Source organism: Silene latifolia, chromosome Y, assembly GCF_048544455.1.
Source record: "Silene latifolia isolate original U9 population chromosome Y, ASM4854445v1, whole genome shotgun sequence".
Taxonomy (NCBI): Eukaryota; Viridiplantae; Streptophyta; class Magnoliopsida; order Caryophyllales; family Caryophyllaceae; genus Silene; species Silene latifolia.
Genome location: NC_133538.1, coordinates 353,975,802 through 353,997,856, shown reverse-complemented (window position 1 = coordinate 353,997,856; position 22,055 = coordinate 353,975,802). Strand labels below are relative to the sequence as shown.

Sequence of the window (22,055 nt, the reverse complement as noted above, 5' to 3'; positions counted from 1 at the left end):
TCTACGTCCATCACTCTTAGATAGATCCGCTTTTGATTATCATTTTGAAGGGCTAGGAATATCTTGGCATATTTCATCACTTAAATATCTGACAGCGGAGACAAAGTACGCGTCACCCGATTCTTCTGCAACTTTCATTCTAGTCAATTCATCACTAACCATCTCAGTTGTAGAAGGCTTACTTGCAGAACCAACGCCAGTTTCCGACAATAGTGCGATAACACTATCAAAACTAGTTTCTCTTCTCTTACGTTCTTCTGGACTAATGGGTTCTTCAACCTTTCGTTTACGTGAGGTTCCCACAAAAACTTTTTGGTCAACTAAAGTTGGTGGAGATTTATGCTCATCATCCAACATGGTTTCTTTAAATTCATCATCACCTGAAACTTCATTGTCTTGAGATGTTTCATCATTGGTAAGATCCTCAATTTTCCTACTCAAGTAAGATGGCCCTTTTGCCATTGCCGGAGAAAAATAACCACCCACCCCATGCGCAAATTTTCCATCAAATAGTTTGCTCATTTAATCAAGGTTTGCCAATTCTCCTCTGATTATTTTTAGCCCATACTTTCCATTCCGCTGTATAAAACAAATTATAACTTAAATTTAGATTTAACTAATAATATAGTAAATTGGAGGTAATTTAAGATGAGTTAATAATAATTTTACCTCTATGAATGCATCATATCTCTCCAAAGACTTCTCTTCTACAGAGAATTTTTTAGTAATAGGATTGAATGATATGCCAGTTAAACCTTGCAATTCCTCCCAACCCTTGTATCTTTCTTTCAAATTTGAATAATGATTTTGCACTTGGTTTCCAGTCACATTACATTCTTTTTGTACATTAAATCTCTTGGCAATGTTTCCCCAATTAAATTTGCTAACTCCTCTGTTTTTCTCCTCATTTAGGATGTTGAGCAAAATTCTTGAATTTTCATCGGGCCAAGAAGTTCTTCCCATTACGTTACTTTCAAATAAATCGACACAAATTCATTAAAATATTATCGATACGAAGATTGTATATAAAAGGCATGGTTAAGAATGATCAAAAGTAACAACTACTTTGGTAAAACACATATGACAAACACGTTTAAGATAAAAAAAATAAAATAAAACAACACACTTATACGAAGTTGTTTGCTTATTTATGAATCATGATTTTTTTTTTTCCATTACTGTCTGATCTTTTAACATATATACGGTCATACGAAGCACTACATCCCTGTTGGCTTTTCAGTCTTCAAACTTCTCATCTGAGCCAATTAACATACATACTCCACTAATTGTTGTCTTAAGGGAAAGTAAATTAATCACCACCAGAATGGGATACAATGTGTATGAATACTCCCTATTTAACTGCTCACTTCACCAACCAAACCACGATACAAAACAAATTTTAAAAACAACTGTATTGACCATAAATTAACACAGTATTAAACCTATACTACCTTTATTGAAATTAAAAGTCGATATAGTATATAGAGTATTTTTTTATAAAAGAAAAAATCAAATATTGAAAGACAGACAATGAAACATATTGCGAGATGCGTCATTCAATGAACTTGAAACTCCATCTCACGAATCACATTATTAAATTCGTCTTAAATCTTCTATGTTTTAGTCTATAGCAAGTCCATACGTTATTTAACCCAGGTATTTACAAGATCTAGTACTGAAAATTTTCAAAATCCTACATCTTTTTTTTGGGGTCCGATGGATATGCTGCTAACTATAGAGTACCCAAGAAAATTGTCTTTAGTGCTTTAATGACTGATACCCAACTTACAAATGACATTGGCAAAATAAATTGTAGGGTAATATCAAACAGACAAAAGAATTAAAGGATAATATCAACATTCAAACTAAAAAAATAAATTTAACGATATAACGAATATGATAGAATCATGTCAGCAAAATTAGAAACAAGTGAGTACCTTGGAGAGATCGGGCGTGTTGCGTCGAGGTAGGAGTTTCTTCGACGAACAAGTTCTATGGCGAAAGGTTGAGGCACATAACGTTTTTATTGTCAAAAATAGTCACTCATAGGTAGGGTTCATGGTAGGGTTTATTATTATTATTATAAAAAAGTTCAATTCAGTTCAGGTCCATTATGTTCAGTTCAGTTCAATTCAATTCACGTCCATTAAGTTCAATTCAGTTCAATTCAGACGGATTCAGTCCAAAAAAATCCTTTTCCATTGACTGAATGTTAATACCTGTGAAGCATAAATCAGCGGTCTATAATGTAGCAAAAAACTAAATATGATCAGCCCAGAGTCCAGACCATATTTACACGGTCCTAAAGTTATCGGACATCAGATAGCCATGTCGAAACAGTACAGGATTTCGTCCATCAGCATAAGTTCAAAATAGGACAAAGCTTTAGAATACTGAGCACCAGTTTTGTAGGCACAAAGAATAATGTTGCGAGTAAATAGATCAGGCCCAACTCCATTGTCAGTCATGTGTTTGCAGATTTTGAGAGCCTCTCTCCAATTTCCACTAGATCCACAAGCATTTATCAAGTTGTTATATGTAATTCGACTAGGCGGGATCTAGTGCATTGAAGGATTGTGGCGGCGTCGTTTGCAGGGAGGGGTTGTGCCGATGTCAACTTGTAGTGTCATAGGCGTACGGGTCGGCGCGGGTATTGGCGTGTGGAGGGTTGTCGTTGGCGCTAGAGGGTGGGAGAGGATGCCAGAGCAGGGAGTGTGGTGGGAGATGCCGGTGAAATTGATTCTCAGATTTGGGGTTTTTTTAATTTTTCTTGTTTCTCTCACTTGTTTCAATTTTGGTGGGGGGTTAATGAAAGGTACATTTGGAATAAGGGGGAAAGTGGGCGGGATTTGAGTAAAATGATGTGCGGGATTTAGCACCCTTGATATATTGATTGATTGAGTTGATTTGTGATAATTGTAAACTAGCAGAAATATCGTTGACTTTTTCAAGCATTCAACAAACAATCATACTTGGACGGACTCCTAGTCTGCTACCATTCACTTCACCCAACTCTTCCATAAATATAGCTACATGAAAAACATCAACACATCACTGCTCAATACCAAACACCCACATTTACAAATTGCAACAACAACAAACCATGGATGCACTCCCTACTTACTCACATGTAGCCGTTTGTCTGAGCGCAAGAATCGGACACCGGACCCCTTTCCTACGCTTAGCCGCTATGATATCGTCCAGTAATTGCACTGTCACCCTGATTATTATCCGGCCCACGCTTTCCCAAGCTGAAACTACCCAAATCAAATCTTTCTTATCCTCCCACCCTCACGTTGCCTCCTCTGAGTTTCATGTACTTCCTACTGACCCATCTGAAACCGGTATTACCGACCCTTTTTTCCTGCAATATGATGCTGTTTCTCGCTCTGCTCACCTCCTTGTTGACGACCTTGTTGCTCTTTCCCCTCAGCCGTGTGCCATCTTTTCTGACCTTATGTTTGCCTAGGGGATTAATAAGGCGCTTTCTGAACGGGGTATTGATAATTACAATGGCATTACTACTTCTGCCAAATTCTTCTCGCTCATGGTTAGTTGTCTTAGGGTCAGTTTTACACCAGGTGAAGAGGTTATGATCCCTGGTTTGTCGGGAATTCCAGCAGATGAGATTCCTCCCCTGATGTATAATGCACAGCCCACATTATGGGTCGATTGACTGCGACTAACTGTCGACACCTCCCAGATGCTAAGGGTGTGATTCTAAACACCTTCGATTTCTTTGAGCAGGAAACAATTTCAGCTCTGCAGAGCGGTAAAGTCTTCAGTGATCTCCCAGCCAAAGGTATATCAAGAATTTTTTATTTTTATTTTTCTGGAAAAAAAAAAAAACAATTTCTTTTATAAAATATGCCAAAGTAAAAATATTTTCTCAATATCACAGTACTCTCAGATGTTCCTGCCTACGCCAAGGTAATCGGATAAGTTTAAAGCAACTTATTCTTAACTGGAAACATATGAAAGCCCATTGTTTATAAATGACCCATTTAAAATGCGAAAAATAATGAATGTTTGACTCTACTAATAGATACAAAACAAGTTTCTTAAAACCCCTCAATCTTTGCAGGATCCAACCGTGTATCATGGCTGGATGAACAGCCTTCGAAATCTGTGGTCTGTCTCCTTCGGAAGTAGAACAGCAATGAGCAAAGAACAAATAAAAAAAAAAATAGGCGATGGGCTTGCGCAAAGTGGAATAAGATTCTTATGGGTGATCAAGACTGCTGTGGTTGACAAAGAAGATAAGGAGGAGCTAGTAGAGTTGCTAGGCGAGGCCTTCTTTGAGGAAACAAAAGATAGAGGGTTGACGGTAAAGGAATGGGTCAACCAAGAAGAGATCTTGTCTCACCCGGCTATTGGAGGGTTTGTGACTCATTGTGGATGGAACTCGGTCATGGAGGCTGCTCGAAGAGGGTTACCTTTGCTAGCGTGGCCTTTACATGGAGATCAAAGGATTAATGCCGGAGTGGTGAAAGCAGTTGGATTAGGAATATGGGAGCGAAGTTGGGGGTGGGTTGGACAAAGGTTGGTAAAGAGTACTTAGGTCGAGGAGAAAATTAAGGAGCTCATGTCGAGCGAGAACTTGAGGAATAGTGCAAAGAGAGTAGGTGTACAGGCTAGAAAAGCTTGGGATGTTAATGGCAGCTCAAGTCAAAGGTTTAACACCATAATAGAAACGTCTATTAGAAAGACAAAAGCGTAATGATGCACTTGGTTCAATTTTACATCAGGTATTCAATTTCCGTGTCTGTATAAGTTCTAATTGTTAGAATTCTCGTACCACATGAACAAAAGTTTAAATTTAAAATTTTCAGATTGTAAAAGTTCTATCTTTTGGTTTTTACCTCTTCCTGGTTGATTGAAAAATGCAAGAATTCAACTCTCTGTTTACGTTGGCTTGATAGAACCCGTATGAGAAACAGATCGATAATAGCAGTCTGGGTGTTCTGTTGCATCCAATAACTGTTCGTAAAACAAAATCAAAATCAGAATCATTTAAAAGTTGCAAAATACTGACAGACATAAATAAGGCGTTCTAGGCTAAGGGACGATACCAAGTGCCAACACATTTCTTTCACTGCTCCAAGCCGTGCAATTGCAAACAAGGGCGAAGCTGGTAGTAACCTATGTTGTTCAGACAGTCTGCAAGTGACGAGTTATCTCTTTTTTTTTCCAGCCTAAACAAAGTATCCAAACGTCATGTCCAAGTCTGACATCACAACACCTAGAGTGTACTGCGTTCTTTTGGTCAAATGCCATGTCCAGTTCATACATAGCAATTAGCATATACCATGGTATTAGAATGCTCCAGTTATGTTACCTAATAGAATTCCAGGCCATTGTTACATTATTTTCTGTTATATAACCCTTCATGGGAAAACGCGATATTTTGCTTAGAATCAGCAAAATTTTCAAAATATTGATATACAGAGGTATTTCCGCGTCTTAAACTACACTATCCATTATTTTTTAGAATAAAGAGGTACGAAAACAAGTGTTTTGAAATGATGCATGTATTTATGAAAAAAGAGGTCAAGTATGTAGACTAAAAACATGGAACATCAATTCTAGTTTCCTACTCTAAGAAGATAAGATTTAACGCATTTGGTAATGTTTTTGAAATCCCAACCACAATGGCCTAGATCCATTCCCATTACATACGGTGCAGCATCCACAGCCAGTAAGACATTGTTATACCATGCATGTATTTTGTACAAGCAAAAACATTCTAGCATGCTTAGTTTTATTCCTTAATCTTTAAATGTTGGAAAATTTTCACAAGGAAGCATAAACGAGTGGAGTCGTATCTTCTCCTTTACTACCTTTAGCTTGCCTCCTTCCTAATCATATCAAATATAGATAAACACAACTTAAAACCAAGGCACGCACCTGAGGACGGGCTCTTCTTGGCCGATAACGCCTCAAGTTTGCAGCTCATCCGCATTAGCAATACCAGAACAGCAGAACTCATATGTAGCAGAGTCCCCCAATCATTTTTCTATGTACTATCCAAGCTCAAGCACGTCTCAACCCTACTCACCGTCTTATTTGGCAAACCTCACTGCTAGGAATTAGCAACAGCCGATCCAGAGTTCATATTTAATTTAAGCCAACAAGAAAGAGGAAAATGTGCATTATGCAAGAGAATGGAATTATATGAATGGTTTGAGGGGATCAATAGATCGCATCCAACACAGCCGATGTTCTAGCTTCAGCCTGGGCCTCACTTCACATCATGTACTTCCAGATGCAGTTCACTCCCCGGAAATAAGAAAATAGATACTCCGTGCAAGTTATAAGGCAAATCTACGCGTGACAGCGTCTATCAAGTATAATGCTCTAATTGCGAATCAACCATATGCAGATTTTGAAATATATCCAGCTCTCTTAAGTTGTGGGCGTAATAAGTTGATCATCTTATATATACTCTTTGAATTTGGGTGGGATTTATCAAATACAGTAAATTCATGGACCACGCTGTTCAACTCAATAGAACTAGCACCGGAAGGTTTTTGTATTTTGTACTCATACATTTCATAGCACGTCTCACATTTTCATAGCACGTCTCACGTTTTTGTATATGTTGGACAACGTAGATAAATTTCCAGTATCATCTGGATTAAGTTTTATCAAATGCTGCAGAACCTCTCCACCAAGTTCCGTAGCATTATGCACCTGGCACACTCCTAAAAGAGTGCCCCAAATAATGGCGTTCAGTTCCATGGGCATATTCCGCACAACTTTTAGTGCCTCTTCCAGACGCCCCCCACGACCTAAAAGATCAATCAGGCAACCATAGTGTTCAATTTGAGGGACAAGACCATAATCCTTTTCCATACCATAAAAATAGTCAACGCCCTTATCAACCAACCCCATATGAGTACAAGCACATAAGACCGCAATGAACGTGACTCTATCAGGATGAAATCCTTCTCGTTCCATCCGATAGAATAGCTTGAGCGTTGTCTCTCCATGTCCATGCATCGCTAAACCTTGCATAATGACATTCCAAGACACCAAATCTCTTTTTGTCATTTTCTCAAATATAGCTAATGCGTGCTCCACATTCCCGCACTTTGCATATATATCAACTAATGAATTAGTCACTGTGACACTACATCTAAACGTGTTGCCTCCATAGAGGAATGAACCCGTTTCCCAAGTCCAAGCAAACCAGACTCAGCACAAGCAGATAAGATACTAATCACAGTCCCATCATCAAGCTTCAATCCCGCTCTCTCCATTTCCTCATACAAAAAGATCGCCTCCTTTGTCAACCCCTTTACAGCATAACTAGAAATAATAATTGTCCATGACACTAAATTCTTCACAGGCATCTTATCAAACAACACTCCAGCCATCCTCATATCTCCTATTATTAGGAATATATCATTGTATTGTATTATGAGGCCCAACCCACATCATCTATGTATTCTATATAAGCCGCGTTAAGGCTAATGATCAATAAGATACACGATTATATCTCTTAACATGGTATCAGGATCAGGTTTTCTCCTACCGAAACCCTAAAAAAAAAAAAACCCTCATATTTCTTCACGACGAAGATCATTTCCGCAGCCACAAAGGCCGGTGATGACGACGTCGCTCCCAACTCTAAGATCGACTCACAATCACCCTACTACCTCGGTTCCAATGCTGTTCCCGAGGCAAAAATTTCGAACGTTGTTTTACGCCGTGATAACTATGATGACTGGAAGAATTCTATGCGTATGTCATTGAAATCGCGTCGAAAATTTGGTTTCATCGATGGCACTATAAAAAACCGACTGACCCAATCCTCCTTGAAAATTGGGAAGTTGTTCACTGTACCCTTGTATAGTGGATCCGCAACACTATTGATCCGTCAGTGCTTGATACGATCTCTTACGTCGAGGATGCTTCGGTTTTATGGAATGACCTTGCCGTGCAATTCTCGGTCGTCGATGGTACAATGATTCATAATCTGAAAACTCAACTCAAAAATTGCGTTCAAACTAAAGGTATGGATGTTACTACTTACTATGGCAAACTTAAATCGATTTAGGACTCTTTAATTGTTCATGAGCCTCCTTTCTCCTGCAAATGTGGCAAGTGTAGCTACAATATTGGCCCCGATGCTATTAAACGACTCCATAACGAGCGTCTCCACCAATTTTTTATGGGACTCGATTCCACTTTGTATGGTAACATTCGGTCTCAACAATTTCAATTAGATCCTTTACCCTCTTTGACTCGTGCCTATCACGCTGTGCTCCAAGAGGAGCGACTTCGCTCTTCCTCTCCGACAGGAGTTGATGCGGCTGATGTCGTGGCGTATGCTATGCCACGGCAGTCCACTGATTGGCGTGACCGGCGTGATCAGGAGCGTGAACAACTTAGGGGTTTGTATTGTCAATTTTGTGATACTCGCGGTCATGAAGCTTCGAATTGCTTTATTAAATCACAGCGATTCCCGAAATGGCGGGGTGATCGTCCGCGTACACTTGCGGATTTGCGCCGTGCTCGAGCTGCTAAAGGCTCTCGTGGTTCTGGTCCTTTGCACAGCTCTTCGTCCTCTGCTGAACAGTCCACTGGTGCCTCGGGTAATAGTAAGGAGCAGGTTGTCCAAGCTGATATGATTTCTACAAATTCCGTTCTCGCCTTGGATCGCTTAAGTGGTATGCCTTCTTGGATTATTGATATTGGGGCTTCCAATTATGTTACCGGTGATATTTCTTGCTTGATGAATCGTCAAACGATCCCGGCTCGACCCGTTGGTCTCCCGAATGGGCACCGGGTTGAGTCCACGATCATGGGTTCAGCCTATATTAATGCTTCTCTTACTCTTAGCCGAGTCCTCTATGTCCCAAGTCTCACTTGTAGTTTGTTATCCGTACCACAACTTGCCTCTGATTGTAATTTAATTTTTGAGTTTGCTAAAAATTCATGTTTGATACAGGACCGTTCTTTGAAGACGACGATTGGGATTAGTGAGTTGCGGGATGGATTGTATTGGATTTGTGCGTGTGCTCCTTCAGCGGGTATTCATCAAGTAAGTGCTCTAGAATCTCGTGACCTTTGGCACCGTCATCTTGGGCATCCGTCTGATCAATTCATCAAGACTATTTCTTTTGCTAGCAATTTGAATTTTAATAAGGAATGGGTGTGTGATGTTTGCCATTTATCTAAGCAACATCGCAATAGTTTTCACAATAATGAACAACGTGCTTTAAACAGTTTTGATCTCGTACATTGTGATTTATGGGATCCTTATCGTATCCCTTCTTCTTGTGGTGCGAAATATTTTTTGACGATTGTGGATGATTTTTCCCGTGCCACTTGGGTTTATTTATTGCTTCATAAAACAGAAGTGACGGACATGTTCTTGAATTTTGTTAATATGGTCTCTACTCAATTTTCTAAGACTCTTAAAGTCGTCCAAAGTGACAATGGTACCGAATTTAATTGTCTTGCTAGTTATTTCTTAGCTCATTGCATTAAGTTTCAAAAATCTTGTGTTGGGACTCCTCAGCAAAACGGGCGGGTTGAGAGAAAATACCGTCACATCTTGAATGTCGCTCGTTCTCTTTTATTTCAAGCCAATTTAAATAAAACTTTTTGGGGCGAAAGTATTCTTACTTCTGTTTTTCTTATAAATCGCACTCCCTCACCTTTGATTGACAATAAGACCCCCTATGAATGTTTGTATGGCGTTCGCTCGTCCTATGCCAACTTACGTGTCTTTGGATGTCTAGCCTTTGCCCATAACCAAAACACTCGTGGGGATAGGTTTGAAAAAAGGGGTCGCAAATGCATTTTTGTTGGGTATCCGAGTCATAAGAAAGGGTGGAAGTTGTTTGATCTTTCGACGGAGTCCTACTTTGTTTCCCGTGATGTCATTTTTCACGAAACCATTTTTCCCTTCGCTGAACCCAACACGGTACCTGTGCCCACTTCTTCTCCTCTTGTTTCCGATGAACCTTTCAATGGCTCGGATGATACGACAGCAACCGGGCCTGCTACAGGTGCACCTGAGACCGGTACAGCTGCATATGAGACCGATACGCTGCACAAACCGGGTCTGATACAGGGCCTGCTACTGTTACAACCGGTACTGATACAATTACTGGTGCTGGCAGCGAGACTACTGTTGGGCGCGGTCATCGCATTAAATTTCCCAATTCTCGCTTACAAGGTTATTTGCTCAACACAACACGCAATCCATCCTCGTCCTCTAGCTCTTCCAATCCGTCTGAGTCGTCTTCAGGTACGCCGTATGAATTAGCAAATTATCTTAATTGTCATTCTTTTTCGGAGACACACCGTCATTTTATTGCAGCAATTACGTCAGGACTTGAGCCACCTTCCTTTAAGGAAGCAATACAAGATGTCGGCTGGTGCAATGCCATGAAGGCCGAACTTGATGCTCTTGAACGTAATGACACGTGGGAGCTCACTGATCTTCCTAAAGACAAAAAAGCTCTTGGTTGTCGCTGGGTCTACAAGATAAAATATAAGTCTGATGGTACCATTGAACGCCTAAAAGCTCGCCTTGTTGTCTTTGGTAATCATCAGGTCGAAGAGTTGGATTATGGAGAAACTTTTGCACCTGTGGTCAAGATGGTTACCATTCGAGCCTTCTTAACTGTTGCCGCTGTCAAAAATTGGGAATTACATCAGATGGATGTGCACAATACGTTCTTTCATGGCGACATTGATGAAGAGGTCTATATGAGGCTACCTCCGGGTTTTAGTAGAGGCAAAGAAGGTAAAGTTTGTCGGTTAAAGAAATCGTTATATGTCCTACGTCAAGCACCGAGATGCTGGTTCGCTAAATTAACCACGGCATTGAAGAATTTTGGGTTTGTCCACTCCTACTCCGACTACTCTTTATTCTCCTTTTCCCATGGTTCGGTGCGCTTATTCGTGCTCATTTATGTGGACGATCTCGTTATTGCGGGTAATGATACAGCTGAAATTGCCAAATTCAAAGCTTATTTGGGTGCGTGTTTTCATATGAAGGATCCTGGTAAACTCAAATATTTTATTGGCTTAGAAGTCTCTTGTAACAAAGCTGGTATTTATCTTAGTCAAAGAAAATACGCCCTCGATATTATTGCTGAAACGGGTCTTCTCGGCTCTAAGCCCGTGGCCACACCCATCGAGCAGAACCATCGCCTTGGCTTGGCTTCCGGTCCTCCATGTGAAGACACAGAGTCTTATAGACGGCTCATTGGTCGCCTCATTTATCTCGCTGTGACACGTCCCGACTTATCCTATGCTGTGCATATTTTGTCCCGTTTCTTAAGTGATCCGCGCTGTGAACATAGGTTGGCCGCTCACCGAGTAGTTCGTTATCTCAAAGGTAGTCCGGGGCAAGGAATTTTGCTTCTTGCTGATATCGCATTGTCTCTTCGTGGGTGGTGTGATTCTGATTGGGGAGGATGCCCTACCTCCAGACGGTCCATTACAGGCTGTTTTGTGACTCTAGGAGACTCTCCTATATCATGGAAGACTAAAAAACAGCAGACGATATCTCTTTCTTCCGCTGAGGCGGAATATCGCTCTATGGCTCAATTAGTTTGTGAATTGAAATGTCTCAAAGGCCTTTTCACCAGCCTCGATGTGTTCTTCGTGGCACCCATCTCTATTTTCTCCGATAGCAAATCCGCGTTAGACTTGGCGCGCAATCCGGTCTTTCAAGAGCGCACGAAACACATCGAGATTGATTGTCACTTCATTCGGGACGGAATCACCGACGGTTTGATACGTCCGGAGCATGTGCCCAGTACCGAGCAGCTGGCTGATATCTTTACAAAAGCTTTGGGTGTTACTCAATTTGCTTATCTTCTCCGCAAGTTGGGCATTCTCGACCTTCATGCTCCAGCTTGAGAAGGGGGGGGGGGGGGTTAGGAATATATCATTGTATTGTATTATGAGGCCCAACCCACATCATCTATGTATTCTATATAATCCGCGTTAAGGCTAATGATCAATAAGATATACGATTATATCTCTTAACACCTATCTTAGCATAACCCGAAACCATAGCCGACCGCGACACCACATTCCTCTTAGGCATCCTCTTAAACAACTCACTCGCCTCCCCCATATTTCCCTCCTTAACATACCCATCCAACAAACTATTCCAACTCACAGCATCTCTCTCAGGCATTTCAACAAACATCCGGCCCGCATTATTCACCAATCCCACCCTCACCAACCCACCAATTATCGAATTCCACGACACGACATCTGGACACTTCATAAACATAAACACCTTCCTACCATTCCCAACAACCCCACCCCCACCCCCACACTTACAATAACTATCAATCAAAGCATTTGGCACAAAAATATCCCCCCAAACCCTAATTTTTCAACATGGGTATGCACCATTTCCACCATTTTTACACTAAATAATCCACTACAAGCCCTAAGAACAAAAGGGTATGTAAAATTACCAGGAAAGTTTCCATATTTAAGCAAATTAACATACGTAATTACTGCATTTGAATACTGTAAATTATGGGTTTGAGCTCTAATCAAAGTATTATATAAATGCACATTTGGGTATTCAATTTGATTAAAAACATGAGTTGCTAACCTAATTTGATTGCAATTTGAGAAAGCTGAGATTAATTTTGGTGCAATAAATGGGTCTTCTTGGAGATTAGACTTGTAAATTTGTGCGTAAGTTTGCTTTATTCGTGATAAATCAGTGCATTTGTGAAGGTCTGAGAGTTTTTGTTCTAAGTTTTGCCTTCTTGATACAAAGGCTGGTGTTCGAAATGCTGTGCTCATTGCTGCAAACCTGCAATGCACTGTGTATTGCCTGCGTGGTGAAACACTACAGAAACTGGTTGAACAGAATAACGTGGGAATTAATTAATTAAACGGTAGCGGGTCCAGTCGGCTTTTGCCGTGACTGGTGACATGCCGTACCATATCCCGGCTTGGCTTGTCTTACCCGGGTCGGTTTAGACGTTAGATAGGTCCTCTACTAAGCTTTTTCCCGCCCCGTTCAATTTTGTTAAAGAAATACTTTCTACGTCTTGGGGAATCCGTTTTTAAAATAATGCTAAAAAATAAAGTTTTTCGTTTTGCGTCGGTTTTGAAACTAATTGTCAAAATGGTGTCCACGTAGGCTCGGGTTCTCAAATCCTAAAAATAAGACCAACAATGGCGTGTTTATAGTGACTAAGAGAGTGCAATTTGAAGTAGCTACTGTACTGAAACACGCCAGGAGGAATGGCGTGTCTTGTGAGGGAAACACGCCATTAGGAATGACGTGTCTATACAGCAACTTTTTAAAAACACTTGGAAAAATCCCAAAAAAAATCAAACACCTAAACCCGCCAATACAAATGGCGTGTTTCCAGAATAAGACACGCCATTATGTATGGCGTGTTAACTAAAAATCAATTTTTTTTTTACAAAACACCCCCGACACCCCCATTAGTTCACTTTCAATTAAAAACTCTCATCTCACCTCACAAACAGCTCTAATTCCGACACACCTCACCACACCTAACCTCTCCTCTTTCAACTCACCTCACCCCTCCCTGTTTTCCGGCGGCTCTCCGGCTTATCTCCGGTGTCTCGCCTCACTCCTCCCTAATTAGCAAGGTAATTTAATTTCTTTTTATTAGTTTATTGGATGTTATGTTGTTAGAACTAGCTTATTTCACGTTTACTGTTGTTAATTAGGTTGATTTTGTGCTTAGATATAACTCAAATATTTTATTGGCTTAGAAGTCTCGTGCAACAAAGCTGGTATTTATCTTAGTCAAAGAAAATATGCCCTCGATATTATTGCGGAAACGGGTCTTCTCGGCTCTAAGCCCGTGGCCACACCCATCGAGCAGAACCATCGCCTTGGCTTGGCTTCCGGTCCTCCATGTGAAGACGCAGAGTCTTATAGACGGCTCATTGGTCGCCTCGTTTATCTCGCTGTGACACGTCCCGACTTATCCTATGCTGTTCATATTTTGTCCCGTTTCTTAAGTGATCCGCGCTGTGAACATAGGCTGGCCGCTCACCGAGTAGTTCGTTATCTCAAAGGTAGTCCGGGGCAAGGAATTTTGCTTCTTGCTGATAGCGCATTGTCTCTTCGTGGGTGGTGTGATTCTGATTCGGGAGGATGCCCTACCTCCAGACGGTCCATTATAGGCTGATTTGTGACTCTTGGAGACTCTCCTATATCATGGAAGACTAAAAAACAGCAGACGGTATCTCTTTCTTCCGCTGAGGCGGAATATCGCTCTATGGCTCAATTAATTTGTGAATTGAAATGGCTCAAAGGCCTTCTCACCAGTCTCGATGTGTTCTTCGTGGCACCCATCTCTATTTTCTCTGATAGCAAATCCGCGTTAGATTTGGCGCGCAATCCGGTCTTTCATGAGCGCACGAAACACATCGAGATTGATTGTCACTTCATTAGGGACGCAATCACCGACGGTTTGATACGTCCGGAGCATGTGCCCACTACCGAGCAGCTGGCTGATATCTTTACAAAAGCTTTGGGTGTTACTCAATTTGCTTATCTTCTCCGCAAGCTGGGCATTCTCGACCTTCATGCTCCAGCTTGAGGGGAGGGGGGGTATTAGGAATATATCATTATATTGTATTATGAGGCCCAACCCACATCATCTATGTATTCTATATAAGCCGCGTTAAGGCTAATGATCAATAAGATACACGATTATATCTCTTAACACCTATCTTAGCATAACCCGAAACCATAGTCGACCACGACACCACATTCCTCTCAGGCATCGTCTCAAACAACTCACTCGCCTCCCCCATATTTCCCTCCTTAACATACCCATCCAACAAACTATTCCAACTCACAGCATCTCTCTCAGGCATTTCAACAAACATCCGGCCCGCATTATTCACCAATCCCACCCTCACCAACCCACCAATTATCGAATTCCACGACACGACATCTGGACACTTCATAAACATAAACACCTTCCTACCATTCCCAAAAACCCCACCCCCACCCCCACACTTACAATAACTATCAATCAAAGCATTTGGCACAAAAATATCCCCCCATACCCTAATTTTTCAACATGGGTATGCACCATTTCCACCATTTTTACACTAAATAATCCACTACAAGCCCTAAGAACAAAAGGGTATGTAAAATTACCAGGAAAGTTTCCATATTTAAGCAAATTAACATACGTAATTACTGCATTTGAATACTGTAAATTATGGGTTTGAGCTCTAATCAAAGTATTATATAAATGCACTTTTGGGTATTCAATTTGATTAAAAACATGAGTTGCTAACCTAATTTGATTGCAATTTGAGAAAGCTGAGATTAATTTTGGTGCAATAAATGGGTTTTCTTGGAGATTAGACTTGTAAATTTGTGCGTAAGTTTGCTTGATTCGTGATAAATCAGTGCATTTGTGAAGGTCTGAGAGTTTTTGTTCTAAGTTTCGCCTTCTTGATACAAAGGCTGGTGTTCGAAATGTTGTGCTAATTGTTGCAAACCTGCAATGCACTGTGTATTGCCTGCGTGGTGAAACACCACAGAAATTGGTTGAACGGAATAACGTGGGAATTAATTAATTAAACGGTAGCGGGTCCGGTCGGCTTTTTCCGTGACTGGTGACCTGCCGTGCCATATCCCGGCTTGGCTTGACTTCCCCGGGTCGGTTTAGACTTTAGATAGGTCCTCTACTAAGCCTGTTCCCACCCCGTTCAATTTTGTTGAAGAAATACTTTCTACGTCTTGGGGAATCCGTTTTTAAAATAATGCTAAAAAATAAAGTGTCGTTTTGGGTCGGTTTTGAAACTAATTGTCAAAATGGTGTCCACGTAGGCTCGAGTTCTCAAATCCTAAAAATAAGACCAACAATGGCGTGCTTATAGTGACTAAGAGAGTGCAATTTGAAGTAGCTACTGGACTGAAACACGCCAGGAGGAATGGCGTGTCTTGTGAGGGAAACACGCCATTAGGAATGTGTGGACAATGCCCGCGGGAGCTGCGTCCGCGAGATCCACAGGAGGCATTATCGACTCGAGGTTGCTTCGAATCGAAATAAGACAAATTAGAGTCACCACCAAGTTTTATGGGAACTTGGAACCGTTCAAGTCAAATTTACACATTTCATCGAAAAGCATAAAGCCAATCGACTACGAGTGATTAAAGATAAAGACTTGTACCCTATATCACTCGATTTGAATGACTCTCGTAATCCAATGGTATTTAGACGGATCCACAAACCATATATTTTGAGTAAGAGGTGAGGGTACGTGTTAGGAAGCCCATAAGGACACCTAACCCCGCCCGTTAATAACGGCCTCTACTAAGTCAAGTATTGGATTTCAAACAAGGTCGTAGCTACTACGATATATGATATGCAAACATCGTTTTAAAACCCTAACATGTGAAGTTTCTATGTCAATTTAGATGCAACGTAACTAAACTAACTTTGTCAAAGTTGTAATTTAGCATGTGAGTTGATTGATCTAACATCATACAAAACAAAGCAAACAAGGCTTAAGGTGAATAGAGGAGCCGTTGGGATCTATCCTATTACAACCCAAGCATTTCATGCCGACACATCAAGAAATTAAAGATACAACTCGATCTAAAATACAACGCTATACACAAAACCATACATGACACCCTACACGGCCAATTCGGCCTAGGAAAACGTGCACAAGGGATGGCCCACAGCTTACATGACTCACGGCCTTAGGTCACTCCCCCTAGTGCGTGCTTTCGCTTAATCTTATCGAATTAGACATTAGGTCACACACCAAAGCATGCATTAGCATAAATCGGGCCATGTCGCTTTAAACAACATGCGATTTACTACGCTCTTACGTGAATTGGAGCACAACCATCTAACCAAATTAGACTAAGGTTTTTGAAGAGGTTTTGACTCGATAAAAGAAAACTAATTACGAACAAATTACAAAACACGATTCGATAAACAAAAAGTAATTACAAGATACGAAACAACGAGATAAAGATAAAATGAACGAGAAAAGGACTACAAAATACACGGCCAAACACGACCTACACATCCTAACCTACCCTAATCATTGGGTTAGATTCATTAGGTTAGATAGATTTGCAAAGCGATACTGGATATACATTAAAAATCGATGATAAAAGAGGTCAGAAGGCTTCGCCTAAACCGAGTTCTCTACACGGCCTAAAGGGTCGAATTAGGTCAAGTTCGCTAGTTAAATTAACTCGTCGAGTGTTAATAAGAAGGTGCTAATCACGAACTCTTATACTAGCGAGAAATCATGTGAAAAGAGAGATGTATTCAATTAGATAATAGAATTGTTAACCGATTTTAAAGCTTGTGTCGAAGCACCCTAACATGTCTAATTAGGTTATTAAATCGATCTAATGTCGTCTAATTGAGTCATATGTTAACAATCAGAGGTCGAACTAACATGTAAAGGGTCCTAGGGTAGGCCGAATTGAGTGAAACAAGCGAGGGGTCAAAAGCGAGGAACAAAGTCAAAACTCGTTTTATTAATGCCCAACCTTGAACACGAGGATATGTAAATGAGAAGGGGGATACGACCGACCGATCTGGCGTATTTCTTTCCCAACTCAAGTCAACGCGGGTGTTCATGGTGGTACTTTAACTCGTACTCGGACTAAACTAGTTTCACAGTTAACGATATCAAACGATGCATAACGATAAACAATATACAAAACAAACTATAAAAAACAAACATAAAAGAACGAAATAAAAGGGAGAAGAGGAGGATTTGATGCACCCTCAACCTACATGTATCATTGACACCGTCTTGGGTCGTAATCGATCATATATTTTATCTCGAGAGGCCGTCGTCGACGAAGGAACAAAGCAACAACACGTTTTTTGGTAAATCTGGACAGCAACTTTCAAACTGCAATTTCTCACTCGTTTCTCGGTAAAAATTAGATTTAAAAGATGTTTTGAAAACTAGAATAAGAGTATAACAAAGATCTTAAAACAAACCATGCTCTTTCTGAGTTATTGGGCACGAAAAATGAGCACAAACAGAACTGGACAGACAAGAAAAGCCGCGAAAACAGAGTGTATGACACTCTTTTTTTCGAGGGGATTCATGTGCTCTCAAGGTCAATTTGGCTCGTGAATATTTATCTAAGATGTAGATGGATGTTATATGGTTAATTAGGATCAAGAAAATCAAATTTTAATGGAGATTTGAACGGGAAACGAATGGTATTTCGAGAGAGACACCAACTGTTTCTCAGTTTGGATGTCTCGGTTTTGTCGAGAGTTTTGAGAGGTAATTTCGGTTTGTTTGTGGAGATTAGTGCTGGTTAGTGATGCTAGTATGTATGGAGAACTTATAGGAATGAAAGTATGGCAGAGGGGAGGTATTTATAGGGAGTTAAAGTAGGGTAAAAGAGAGCAACAAGCAGTCGGGCTGCTATGTTTCGCTGCTTCTGTCCAGCAACTTTCGTGAGCTCGTGTAGGGTTTAGGAGGGGTGTTTCTTGGTGTTTAAGCTAGGGTAATATGGGTAGGACACTAGGGTATGGATTAGGTTTAATGGGCACGGGTTTAAGTGGCGTTTAGAGCGGGTTTTGGGCTTGGTAATGCTGAACACGGCAAAGGGTATGGACTGGTTGTGTGGGCTGTTTGGGGCTCGAAAATAAGGAGGTACGGACGTGAGTTTGCGTGGGGTTAGGGTTTGGTTATGAGGGTGAGTGATGGGTTGGATTATGGGTCAGGAGTTGGTTCGAGTTTGCTTCGAAAATCGTGCCCAAATCAAGTTGAAAACGAGCTCAAGATCGCGTATAAAGCCGTCGTAAAAAATCGAGTTCTTCAAATACGGTTTATAAACGATATAAACTGATTTTTCAAATTAAATAACATAAGAATGATTTTTCAAATCAAATATCTATTTTATTTTCCATAAAATAAATTTAAGAAAATAAATTCAAATTAAAACAATAAAATGAATTCACTTTAAAAAACATTAATTTAAATATCATTTAAATTAATAAAATACTTCATTGACTACGTCCATTCTACGCTGTAAAACGAGCTCCAAATAATGAAAATGACAACTAATGAATACATGTGTTCTATCATCATCGGGTGTTTGTCGGGTTCCCTATAAATTCCAGTATCGACGGATACGGGTATCTACAGAGCCCCCACTTTGACTTAGGCTTGGACAAGGCAAAAGTCAAAGTATACTCCAGGTCCCTCTCGACCTGAGTATTCTGCGGGTCGTTTATAGTCCATTAGACTTGCGTATATAAGCTCGCCAGCCATAAGAAGAGATCATACCTGAAACTTCGTTGGGGATTAACTCTTGCTTCTGTTGCGCCAAATTATCATCGTTGGTCGTCGACCCATAAAATTGCATATATGGTGGGTTGAGCCTTATCCTTAGGTGCCTACGTATCCGTTTCTGACGGAATCAAACCCGCGTCGTAGTTCGGCCACTGCTGACACATGCCCAAAGTTTATCATCTGCTGACACTTGTCCGAAATTCATCATCTGTTGACACTTGCCCAAAGCTTATCATCTGCTGGCAGGTGCCCAAATGGGACGGGACTTTCCAAGGAGGTTGCCGCCGCTTTCATCATTTGCTTTCAGCTACGTAATTCTTCCATTTCATACTCGTGTATTGAATTGAATTCTGAGTGGATGTCATCCTTTTCATCTTGATAATGGTCTCTGAAGCCAACGGCTTCAGAGCCCCCAGTTTGCAATGGCTCTAAAGTCGAAGACTTTAAAGCCCCCAGTTGAAGCATATAATGCTGCACTTGAAACACAAAAAACGTACTAGCAATAATCATCACATAAGCACATTTGGATCATCGATCTTAAAACTGGATCATTTGAGAGATTGGGTCATCGACCTTGAAATTGGATCATTTGAAAGATTGGGTCATCGACCCGAAAATTAAATTTGAAAATTTTGAATAATTGGGCCATCGACCCAAAGTTTGAATTTGACATCACTTGGAATGTTGGGCCATCGACCCGAGGACTGAAGTTCGGCGAATGCTGGGTCGTCGACCTAAAATTAAATTTGAATGACTGGGTCATCGACCCGAAATTTGAACATGTTGAAAATTTTGAATAATTGGGCTATCGACCCAAATTTTGAATTTGAAATGAATCACTTGGATGTTGGGTCGTCGACCCAAAATTTGATTTTGAACTCTGAGGTTTGATCCTTGACTTGAAATGCACCATAATTCGCGAAAAGTTTTTGAAATTTCGGAATTGTGAAATATTTGGCATTTTGAGATCAAACCTTGATAGGTGAGCAGGAAATATGACTCAGACACTCTATATGACCCGTAAACAACATGGACGTAACCCGCTATCGTAAAACAAAAAAGGAAAATAAAACCGTAAGTGTGCACGTGTTTTAATTCAATTATTGACTTGTTGGGGGGTAGAAATGTAAATTGGCCATTCCGGCGCCAAAAGATGGCAAATGGGAATCACAAGGTCGTCGAACTTGGGATGTAGATATCGTATGGCATGGTCGTGCTCCCGAGGGCACATGGGAATCAAGATCACTTGGCATTGACAGGGTGGATTAAACTCACGGAGCAACAACGTTGGCTTCGCCCAGACACTAAACACAAGTTGATATTATGAGAATACTTAGACATCACACATCATTCCTGTTGGGAACATCCTCTCACTCTTCTCCTCGCCTCCTTTCTTTTCAGCGAGTTTTCATCATTTCTTGCCACCGCCTTCTTTCTTTTCAGCGGGCTTTTACTATTTTTCTTCCACGCCTTCTTTCTTTTCAGCGGGTTTTTCATATTTTCTGTTCCTAACACAAACCCACATCTATCTGACTCAGCATCTTTGCCTAAACCGTTACATAAAGCTCATTCTAAGACTTGATACTATTCATCCGAACCTATATCCTTATCCTAGCCCACATCGAGTGCTAAGACCGACTCAAACAAAGGTGGCTTCATTTGGTCTTGGTTAGGACCCGTAAGAAACCGACAAGATGACAACTTGGTTGATGAGTGGATTGAATCCCTTATTCTGAAGGACTGCCTACGTATTCGCGTGGAGCGAAATCAAATCAGACGTAGGTCGATGAAGGTGCATTAAATTGGCATTTTGATTGTGTGTACACACTCGAAGGTTTCCCCTAAGGTATTATGTCGTATCCCATTCTAGCCTGTAAAGTACTGTTAAATCCCGTGTTTGGGGTTAGGTGTAAAAGGCTTGGATCTTTTGGGATGTGGTGCTTGGTAATAACAAGTTTGAATGCTTAAAAATCATTCTGAAGGTTTGTCTTGTGGTGCTAAGGCCAAGGGCTATGGCTGTTGATGTGGTTGGAAATGGTGTCTCGGGTTTAATGAAACCCGAGTGCAAACGGGTAGGAAAACGATGTTGGTTCAAATTTCCATGTCCGGACACTAAAGGCATGGGTGTAATGAAACAAGCTAGATGAATCCTCAAAATCCTTGACTATTCCCCTGCATTTGTCTCGAGAAGGACTTAAGGGTAGAAAGGCTACAAATGGCACTAACTTACTATTTTGGCTTCGCCTTTAAACTTCGATCAACATTTGGACATTTCTTTTTCTTCTTCTTCTTCTTCTTCTTCTTCTTCTTCTTCTTCTTCTTCTTCTTCTTCTTCTTCTTTTCTTTTTTTTTTTTCTTTTTTTCCTTTTCTTTTTTTTTTTCATTTTTTTTCATTTTTCCAAATTTTTTCATTTTTTCATTCTTTTTGAAAAATGGTCTTCTCCTAGTCACAAATGGATACACCTTGAAAACTGGGCTCCGCCAACTAATTTGGGTCGAAACTAACAAATCCTTGCTAGAACGGGTTGGTTTATTCTCTTTTTGAGAGGGGATGATTTTATATGGAAAAGGCTTGCCTTCCATCATCGATAGGAGAAACAAGGAGCTAGTCCGGGTTCGTCATAGAATAATCTAAAAACTTGTCATAAACATTGGTTCAGATGGAGGTTTTCTACCACCAAACATGGAATAGGTAAAGGAATCAAACACGGGATCCTAGTGTACTTTACAGTTTGAAACAGGACATATTTCTA

General features: G+C 40.6%; 2 pseudogenes; one reads left to right on the top strand and one right to left on the bottom strand.

The window, feature by feature from the left end:
• Window positions 1–2,399: 2,399 nt before the first annotated feature.
• Window positions 2,400–4,781, top strand: LOC141631651 (UDP-glycosyltransferase 708C1-like; annotated as a pseudogene).
• Window positions 4,782–6,323: 1,542 nt separating this feature from the next.
• The window catches only part of LOC141631650 (pentatricopeptide repeat-containing protein At3g29230-like), a 53,837-nt pseudogene continuing 38,105 nt past the window's right edge, over window positions 6,324–22,055 (bottom strand).